This window comes from Chinchilla lanigera, unplaced genomic scaffold (genome assembly GCF_000276665.1).
Source record: "Chinchilla lanigera isolate Chin_1 unplaced genomic scaffold, ChiLan1.0 scaffold00099, whole genome shotgun sequence".
Classification (NCBI taxonomy): Eukaryota; Metazoa; Chordata; class Mammalia; order Rodentia; family Chinchillidae; genus Chinchilla; species Chinchilla lanigera.
The window spans coordinates 8035840-8046312 of record NW_004955500.1 but is presented as its reverse complement, the minus strand read 5'-3'; the positions used below and the strand labels follow the sequence as shown (position 1 = coordinate 8046312).

General features: G+C 43.2%; 2 long non-coding RNA genes across 4 annotated transcripts in view; one reads left to right on the top strand and one right to left on the bottom strand.

Annotated features, from left to right (window-relative positions):
- Nucleotides 1-6285, bottom strand: part of LOC106146886 — a 7935-nt gene extending 1650 nt beyond the window's left edge. Inside the window, exons 1-2 of the long non-coding RNA XR_001231504.1 lie at nucleotides 6071-6285; nucleotides 5877-5952 (exon numbers count right to left, since the gene is read on the bottom strand). This is a non-coding gene — a long non-coding RNA (uncharacterized LOC106146886). The remainder of the gene's footprint in view (nucleotides 1-5876; nucleotides 5953-6070) is intronic.
- LOC106146884 overlaps nucleotides 1-8618 on the top strand; it is a 9390-nt gene extending 772 nt beyond the window's left edge. The window contains exons 1-3 of one of the 3 annotated variants that reach the window (XR_001231502.1): nucleotides 34-142; nucleotides 704-1020; nucleotides 8298-8618. This is a non-coding gene — a long non-coding RNA (uncharacterized LOC106146884). Of the gene's footprint in view, nucleotides 1-33; nucleotides 186-703; nucleotides 1021-8297 lie in introns of those variants that run through there. The other 2 variants (XR_001231501.1, XR_001231503.1) reach the window with 2 other exon arrangements.
- The last annotated feature ends 1855 nt before the right edge of the window (nucleotides 8619-10473 follow it).

The window sequence follows — 10473 nt, the reverse complement described above, 5'->3', positions numbered from 1 at the left end:
CGCGGCCGACCCTCCCGCCGGAACCCGCGGGGCTGGAGCTGGCGGGGCCGGGGTTCGGGCGCGGCGAGCGAGAGGCCTGCGGGAGTTCTGTCGGCGGTGATTCGGCGGGTGTCACGGTTAACGCTTCCTGAAGCTAAGAAGGGTGGGTTTGACTTTCAGGGCATCTTTGTTTTGGACAGTCCTGGGTAAGGATGAAAAATAGAACCTGTGCGAATAGGCTTTCGTCTGTTCTTGCTTTAGCGAGGTTTACAAGACACGAAAAAGCGGTTATGAGCCACACTGCGAGAAGGGGCGGTGTCAGGCGGGGAGGGGTTGAGATCCGAGGTGGGTGTGACTGTTTCCGCCCCCATTTCTCTCCCACGGTTGTTGCGTGCCTTCTCTGGAGTCCTTCCTCTCCCCACTTCCCTCTCTTCCCTCATTTGACAGGCGCCTCTGCGCCCCTCTGCTCGGAACACGTCACCGTCACCCACTGGGGGAGAACGTGGCACCACCTGTCTCCCCCTATGGCTGCAGCCCACAGCAGGGTGGCAGCGTGTGCTGCTGCTCCGCAGGCGGCCTGGCTGCCGGGGCTGTAACCCGCAGGATGACGTCAAACTGCACCTTCCCTCCCTGCTGGGTGCCCTTCGCGAGCAGGCGCTGTCAGAGCCCCGCCTTTCACCTTGTCCAGAGGACTGCGGAATAACCCAGTCTGCTTCCCTTGCAGGGCTGCATCGCTTTCAGTGTAAGAACCCTACACCCCCGTCTTCTTCCAGTAAGAGAGTAAAGATCTATAGATGGACAATTGCCTAGATGGACACTTGGCCGGAAGTCATGCTATTTACCAGCTTCTGTTTGATACAGACTCCCACCTGCCATCAGAGCAGGGCTGTAGACATTAATTATAAGCTGTGGTTCAAAACAGGACTCTCATCCAGTAGTACCAGAAACACCCACACTGGGACTGGGTGAGAAGGAAGGCCGACTCCCAGGCCTTGTATGTGACCGCTTGAGCTGTAGCTCTCACAGTCTGGATCCAACCAGGTGAGCCCTGAGAGCTCAGTATTTGAAGGGCAGCATAAAAGAAACCCGTGGGTATATAGTAACTTTTAGTAAATCCGGGGCTGGATACAGGAAGATGCATGATTTTTATCTGCAGAGAAACAAGGACAGGAATGCCTCTCTAAGTGTTACTGTATTATAAACGCGGCCTTCCGGGGGAGGATACACTAGCGGGCAGCTGATAATAGTAATACTGTGCACTAGCCCAGCTCCCCTCCTCCCCCGGACTGCGGAACTGAGCGTTGCTAAGCCAATCCCAAGGACACAGCTCAGGGCCTCCCCGGCAGCAGTCTCGGAAGGGAGTCGGCCCCCGGGCACACAGCGTGCCTCTAGGGGGAGGGGCGCCCGCTTCCCCTTTGTTCTGTCTTGGAAAATGGGCTCTAGAGTCTCACACACCAGCTGCTCCACTTCTGCGGCGGGAGGCAAAATAAATTAATCACCGATACTGATTTGGACAGTTTATTTTTGGAGCCTTGAACTCTGTGAAATGGAAGGTCTAACTAATTTTAGAATTCTAATATTCTCTTAAGATTTTTTTTGTTTGTTTTGTTTCTGTGAGCTGCACATCAAACACAGGTCCTTGCACATCCTGTCTACCAGTGAGCTACACTTCAATCTTTTTTTTTTTGAGACAGGGTCTCACTATGTATTTTAGGCTGGCCTTAATGCCCGGACTGGCCTCGAACACCCAAGTGCTGGGATTACAAGCGTGTGCCGCCATGCCCGGCTTCACACATCAGTCTTTTAATTGATTATTCTGGGTTTCCATTTAAAAAAAAAAATTAGAAATGTGCCCCTCCTTATCAAAATAAAATTTAAAAATCACCTTTAGAAAGAGGTGGTACATAGTGTTTTGAATTGTACTTAGTCCAACAATTACACCTGATAACCTTACATTTAAGAATCCATTCTTAGAGGTATGATTTAATGAGCAGGTTTGTCTGCTAAGAAAACTCTTTAGCGGTTAAAAAAAAGGGGGGGCTGTCTGAGAAATCTCACCTTTTTACGTGTTAAATGGTATTTTTCTCCAGAGAATGTTTAAAACAAGCCCCTTTATTTATTTTTTATTTATTTATTTATTTTTAACCAAGCCCTTTTAAAAGAAAGAAAAAAGCATTCCGAGTTACCAAACCTTGCCAGCACTGCGGTGCCGCGATCCTGTCTCAGGCGCAGGCCTGCCACTCCCTGAGCTCAGCCGTTCTGCTGCCAGGGTGATTCTGGAAACCACAGCCCAACCCAGCTTCCTGACCCGGCTTCCACCCTGGACAGCTGAAGTGGCCGCTTCTGTCCAGCTGCAGTTCCAGTTTGGGCTGGCTGGACTGAGTTCGCGCACATACACAAAGTGGGTTCTGTGGGTCAGAGGAAGCTTACTGAGCTGAGAAGGACCAAGAGGACATTTTGGAAACACTTTAGGTTTATTTCCTAGGAATTTGTTCCCAAAATAAGGTAATTTCTGTCTCTTCGCAGGGCAGAGATAATTCCTTTTATTTTATTTTTTATTTCATCTGGCTGCTCAGCACCCGCTCATGTTGTATTGGAAATGGCAGATGTCTTCGTGTTTCCACGAAGGTGATTTTTAAATCACATAGGAAAGCCAGCCCTAGGCGGTGGGGCGGCAGCCGCCTCATTCAGCCCTGGGCGGTCTTTTCTCTCTGGCCTTGGGAGGAAGGGTCTGGACCGGGAAACCAGCCCTGCAGTATCTCTGAAGCAGAGAGGATCTAATGGCTCCAGCTCTCTAGGTGAGGCCCAGGCAGGCTTCTAAAATAATTCTGAAGCTAGATACAGAATAAATGAGAAGGCGTTCCTTGTGTATTAAAGTACTTGAATTAAAACATTGTGACCACTTTGAGAGTAAGAAGTTTGCACGATCTAGAAGTATTACGCATATTCAGCAGGATATTGAACGTGGTAGGGAACACTTGCTTTAAAAATTTTTGAGAAAAATGCACTAATAGCCAAGTGTGGTGGTGCACGCCTGTAATCCCAGCCCTCTGCGGGGCTAAAGCAGGAGGACTGCAAATTCAAGCCACCTTGGTAAGTTAGCAATTTAACAAGAGCCCGTCTCAAAATAAAAAATGTTTTTAAAAAGGAGTGGCGATGTAGCTCAGTAGGAAGGTAATGAGTTCAAGCTCCATCACCTCCCCGCCCCCATCCACTAAAGGAACAATAAACGGGCGACTACACAGTGAGGATGTTGCAATTTATCTGAATGATAGTGATAACGGCCAGCATTAGTATATACCGGAAATACGCTACATACTTGACATTTAAACCTCATCCCACCCCACAGGCCAAGTTTTCCTTGTTAGTACTACCTTTTTTTACATATGACAAAACAGTACACACGTCATACAATTTATCAGTAATCACATAGGAACTAATCCAGCCTTCAGCCAGTCTCCGGTGCTGTTAGACGCAATGCAGCCCCGAAACATCTACTAACGGCATCAGAGCGGCATTCACTAACCATCCTTCTTTGAACCTCATGACACAGCGTCTGATGCGGGAGGCAGAGAGGGAAAGAGGAAAGGGGGCACACAAGCACATTCCACACAGTTCAATTCCCTGGGCCTGCTGCTGCTTCCTAGGGGCCAGCTGGATAATGTTTTCCTCCGCCCCCTCTCTCCCCACCCCCACCCCCGCTTGTGCTAGGTGTTGAACCCAGGGGTCTTTTACTACTGAGCTATATACCCTAACCCTTTTAATTTTGAGACAGACTTTGGTAAATTGTTTTAGTGGGACTAGAACGTCTGATCCTCCTGCCTTGGCCTCATGAGTAGCTGGGATTACAGACCTGTATCACTGCGCCCAGCTCTATTATCTCTTCTATATAAAGAGTAGATGTAGAATAGGCCTTTCCAAAGAAGAAAAATAAGGAGCTGGAGATATAACAGCACACTGCTTGCCTGGCAAGTGCAAGGTCCTGAGTTCGAGTCCCAGTACAAAAAAAAACAAAGAAAGAAAGAAAATAAAACAAATGCTACAATATTAGAAGACAGAGAGAGAAGTCTACTACAGACAATGCTGTGCTTGCCCTGGGCGTCACGCCCGCGTTCACGGTGCTGGAAATGCGCCCTTGCTATTTTTCCTGCCTTTCTTGTATGTTGTTAGTAACACTCCAGTCAGCTGCAGAACCTGTGCCTGTCTCTACCTGCCCCATGATACAAATACGGTGAAATGCTGACTGCTATGCCATTGAGTGACTTTGAAAGCACGGATTATAGGTAGAGAGAAAACAGTGGAAATGGCAGTGCATGAAATGCTAGAGCTATGTGAAATGCAGTTCAGAAGAAAGAATTATATTTAAAACTAGTGTCAGGAAAAGATCTCCATAAGGTAGAGTTTTGTTTTGTTTTGTTTTAAGCAAGGGCTGGGGATATAGCTCAGTGGCACAAGCACCTGCCTGGCAAGCACAAGGTCCTGAGTTTGATTCCTGGTACCAAAAGAAAAAAAAAAAAAAAAGAAAAGCAAGATGAGAACAAAAAGTATAGAATGACAACGCTTACTTTTTAAAAAGTCATACAAAGCAATAATACACACACATACACTATACAAACACAGATAGTAGTTTGATAATAGGTTTTTCTGGGAAGAAGACTGGATCTGGGTTGAGGTGGTGGTAATGGGAGATATTTTCTTTATCATTTTACAAGGTAATTTACTCATAAAATAGGTATATAAAAGAAAAGAAATAAAAGATAGAAAAGAAAGCAGTGATACTGTTAGAAAATAAAAGGTTTTCAAAAAGCACTAAAGTGGTACAAATACACCAATCTAAAAGTACTACCTCATTCATGTCCATAAAAGATCTCCTGGCTACATTAATCACTGATTAGAAAACCCTTGTGTTGACATTATTATGAATTTAATGCTTTAAAACATTTAATGTCGCTGGGGATTTAGCTCAGCGGCAAAAGCGCCTGCCTGGCAAGCGCAAGGTCATGAGTTCGGTTCCCGGTACCGGAGGAAAAAAAAAAAAACATTTAATGTCTCTTGTCTGTACCACACATATGGTCCCAAGAAATTCACAAAATTTGAAACCAGGGAACGTGAGTTCAAGGCCTGACTGTGCATTTCTTTGTAACCTTGGGCCAATTTTTATATCTACAGAATGGAGAGAATAGTAACATATTTTTCAGAATCCTGGGAGGATTCAATGAGAAAACAGATAGAAAGTAACATCAAACCTCGGCAACCCGCTGCTTATAAATCACAAATTGTGCTCATGCTTATCTCTTCCCATTCCCTCCCTCCCACTTCTCAGAATTCTTTTTTTCTCTCACCTTTAAGATGTCTGACTGTCCCACACTTAGGTATTACATTCTTTTTTTCAGAATTAAATTCTTAAACCATTAATCTTCAATATAATATTTGCTAACAAGACTCCTTTATTTGAGACTTTAGATTATGCAGAGGCATGGTTTTTAGGCTTAGATGCCTGCATCTATATACCTATTTTAAAGAATATTCTATTTAATTGAATTTATAAAATATATCTTTTCCCTGTGAAACCCACTTTTGATGCAAGAACTAGAACATCCAAATCAGAGAGGTCATTTAAAGTATAAGTCACAAATGTAATTCAATTTTTTTTATATCTTAAAATGTGCTTATTTGTTATCCTAAACAAAATTTCAGGCTGTTCTGAAATTTTAAGAATCCAATTTTAAGCCTTATACTAAAAAGAATAGCAAAAATAGTAAGATAAATACTAATGTTATAGATATAATTATATAAAAAGAAATATTGGCAGACAAATTCATAGATATTAATTGCATGTACATTGTACCATGTCTAAAGCCACAACATGATATAACTATTTTTGATTATATTCTCACCTTTGAAACAGAGCCAGGTTCTCCTCTGCTTTTGCTGGATGTGTATGAGTTAAAAAGTTCAGGGACCTGGAGAGTTCTGGTGGAGTAAACAGGAATCCAGTTAGAGATGTTTTACAGTTTGAGTTCAGGAAGGATCCATTGGAAAGAACCATTTCCAAGCACACAAAGCACACATCTCTCTCAAGCTCCCCCACCTCATTAGGCTGGGCTGTCATCTCAGAGCTGGGCGCCCATTGTTCACTTTCTTCCACTCTAATTAGATCTGACAGATTGCTCTTTCTGGCTAGACTAGCTGTTGCCAAGAACAGAGAGAAGAAACGAGGTTGACCTTGTCACGATGCCCTAGGGATCAGTGCCCCCCCAAACGCAGCTCACAGATCACAGAAATGCATCCTCAGCAGCCTCTAATCTGTTTTCCTTCTTCTCCCTTAGCCTCTGATAGAGCCCTGGCCGTCTGAGTGCCACTGAGTTTTCTTACTTTCAGGCTAGGTAGGCTGTGGAAATGGAATCAGTGGTGTTTTAATATTTTCCGTAACAATCCTCTGCCCTTTGTTTCTTCTGCAGGCCTTGGGGGCAGAGGGGGTAGTAGGACCAACTAGCTTTTCTAAAGAGAAAGATAGTTCAGACCCTCCTGGGAGCCAGGAAATATTGATTGCCTAATGAAATAAAGCTCGAGAATTCATGTGTCTGATGCAAATTCTTTTTCAGGCTGCCCTCAGTTTCCATATTTGTAAAACATCATTAATAATTCTTGACTCTTTACTGTATCAAACATGTTACACTGATATTATATAAGGCTTAGATAATAAAATAATAGAGCTGCAAGTAATCTTAAAGATCATCCAGTCTAATTAATAGTTTTGTTTTGGAGATTTAAAAACATAGACCACAAGAGGGAAGTGGTATGCCTAGCATCATGATATTGTTAATAGATATATATTTTTTGTCTTTTTGAGACAATCTTGCTATGCAGCTCAGGCTGGCCCTGAGCTCACTTTGTAACCCAGGTTGGCCTCAAACTTGCAATGATCCTCCTGCCTCAGCCTCCAAGTGCTGGGATTACAAGCATGTGCCACCACACCCAGCTTTGTTAATAGATTTAAATGCCTGACATTGAACAACAGTTTGCTAATTGACTTTGGCAATAACCTGCTTTTTCCCAGTTATTCTCTCCTTGATAATATACTATACTGGCAGGAAATCAACTCTTTTTCTCTGAGGAAGGAATTCCCCTCACCCCAGGACTATATTTTCAGAAGTGTTCCTCTTTACTGAGCACTCAGTGATCTTGTAACAGACTCTGAGTCACCAAATGCCACAGAACTTTCAGAGGGACACAGGATAGAATTTGACAGGCTAGAGTTTGGGGCCTTGCTCTAAATAGGAGTGGCCCTGCCCCTGCCCTCGCTGTGCCCTGCAGCAGCTGCTCAAGAGCTGTGACCAAGAATGACTGTTAGAAAGTTCTTTCTGAGATAGATTTAGTGCTTATGAGGTTATAATGTAAATTCATTTATTGTTCATTCACCTGCTCATCAAGTATGTATTAAAATTCCATCATTTGCTGAGCCCCTGAAGACTGTTAAGACTACTACAGTGAGTCCGAACCAGCTACAGGGAGCCTCAGAAGGAGCTAGCTGTGTAAACACTTCTCTCTGGCAGAGCACTGTGGAGGCCATGATGGAAGGAGGAAGTGGTCAGTGTCCTTTGGTTGAGGTTGAAGGAATCAGAAAAATGTCACAGAAAAAATAATACTTGTTCTAAAGGGTTATTTTCCTGAGGGGAGGGGTGCAAGTACATATTAGTCAGATGGAGAAGGGGGATGGGATCGGGGTTAGCCTGAATAGTGTAGGAAGCAACCACCAAAGATGAGATTGAACTTTTAGGTAGAGATCAGTGGAAACATTGTATGAAGAGGAAGAAGTCTGGACCTTATCTTGGTAGCTCATAGAAACAATTGGAGAGTTTTAAGAAGGGAAGCACCTGGTGAGATGGCACATGCCTGTGATCCCAGCACTCAGGAGGAGAAGGCAGAAAGATCACTGACAGTTCAAGGCCAGGCTGGGCTACATAGTGAGACCCTGGCTAAAAAAAAAAGAAAGAAAGAAGACGAAAGAAAATAGAGAAAAAAGTATGATGATCCAAACTACATTTTAGAAGAATGGCCCTGATGGTAGTACTGGCAGAGAGACTATAAGAGCTGGGCGTGGTGGCACACACCTCTAATCCCAGCATTTGGGAGGCTGAGACAGGAGATTCCTGCAAATTTGAGGCCATCCTGGGCTACATAGTAAGTTCAGGGACAGCCTGAACTATATAGCAAGACCTGTCTCAAAAAACAAAAAACAAAACAAAACAAACAAACAAAAAAAGAAACTGTAAAAAGCCACTGAAAAATATATATATATTTTTTCTTTTTTTGAGGTGGGATCTTGCTGTGTTACCTACCCAGGCTTCAAGTGATCCTCCTGCCTCAGCCTTGCACACAGAGAGGAAGGGAGGACTGCGGGCAACACCACAGAACCACTTAGATGAGGCAACACAGTTGACCTAACTGCTTCAAAGCAATGAGAAGGATAAAAGGGAGTGAACTGTTTGGTTTCTACAAGACTTCAACTCCATGTGAAGAAGTGTGCATCTACGTACAATGTGAGAGTCTTGCTTGGAGCCTGATCAAAACAGATCAACTATGAAAAGAATCTTTAGAAGACTGAGAATTAGATGACAATAAAGAGTTAGTGTTAATTTGCTTGGGTGCGATGACGCTATTGTAGTAGCATAATAAAACAGCGTCCTGAAGTGTTGGTGGGCAGGACAGTACGATGTCTGGCCTGCCTTAAAACCTTTACAGAAAGTCGATGAAGTAACCATGGCAAAAAAATTAATGATGATCAAAGCTAGATGATGGATATGTGGAGTTCATTATTCTCTATGGAATAATGGAAGTTTTGGTCCATTATTCTCATGTATGTTTGAAAGTTTTTAAATAAAAATTCAATATTTTATGCAAAAGATAATGAAATGCTAAATTAAAGCATTACAGCTGGGAGTACAGGTCAGAGGTAGAGCACTTGCCTACATGTGCAAGGCCCAGCGCAGCCCCTTCTGCCCCGGAAATGAAAATAACTGTTATGGGAAAGAATAACAAGGCAGGATTTTTAACAACACTCAATGCTGGGCATATGGCTCAGTGGCACAGCACCTGCCTGGCAAGCGCAAGGTCCTGAGTCTGATTCCTGGTACCAAAAAAAACACCCAAAACAACAATAAAAAAAAACTCAGTGACTGATTAAATGTATTTATTGAAATAGAAAAGTTTAAGTGATTTCCAGGCTTTGGGGTAGGTTTGCATGGGGGCAGCAAGGAGTGGCTTACACATATCTAGGTAAGCTCCAGTCCAGTGGCACCAGTGTCCTCTGCTCAGGGAGACTCAAAGAAGTGAGGAGAAGTGAATGCATAAATGCATTCTCTACAGAGATAAAAGATAGAAGAAAGTTTATAAAGGACCAAAGCTTCCAAAAGGCATGATAGAGGCATTGGAGAATTAGGACAGTAGGAGATTCTTTTGGCTTCTGACTGATAGACCTTACAAACCTCTTCACAAGGTTCGTTCATTGTACTAACATGTACAAGGCCCTGGGTTTGATCCCCAGCACCAGACAGGTGCAGTGTACACACTTGTAATCCCAGTACTCAGGAGGCTGGGGCAGTAGGGTTGCTGCGAGTTTGAGGCCAGCCTGGGCTACCTAGTGAGTTCAAGGCTAACCTGAACTACATAGTGAGACCCTTTCTCAAAAAACAAACAAAAAACTCCAAATATATAATAAATATAATTCTCTCCACTCCATGTGATCTTGCCAGTACCATATCCAGAAAATGTTTATGAAATGTGGCCTTGAACACAGCATACCACTGCTCCAAATGAAAGATTTTTCTTTAGCTCCTAATACTGTACCTACTGAGTTGGATATAGCATAGGTAGGCAGTCAAATCCCTCCCATGTTTTGGCCCCAGTCTTCTTTCTTCTGTCTGATCTTTTTGGTTTTCTTTGGTTCCTTCTTGGATTTTATTTATTTTACTTTTCTTTTCACAAATATTTCTGCCCAGATAGTAGGTTATATGCTATTCTCTAAACACATGAATTATATGAAATATTACAGGAAGGGGGATGAGAAATATCTAGCATATACTAACAGCCCTCAGCAGATGTTAGTGTTTGGCTATCAAACTATCTATAATTCCCTTGCATTTATTTCACACAGTTCTTCCTCTAAAGTCTCTTTCCACCTTTCTTCAAGACATGTAAGAAGATTCAAATCAAGAATCTTCCATTCTAGGAAACCTTTCCCAAGTTCTCAGGCCAGGCTGGGGGTGCCTTTGTTTGGGATTCTGCATTACCATACCTCTCTGATGCTTCACCTATTATATTTGTCTACATCTCAGTTTTCCCCATTACAGCATAGGTTTTCTGAAGATCGATGCTGTACTTTTTTATACATTTATGTAAAACTGTATAGCATAGTATATGGCCCTAGGTTTTTTGGTTTTGTTTTTGTGGTACCAGGGATCAAACTCACAACCTTGTGCTTCCCAGGCAGGC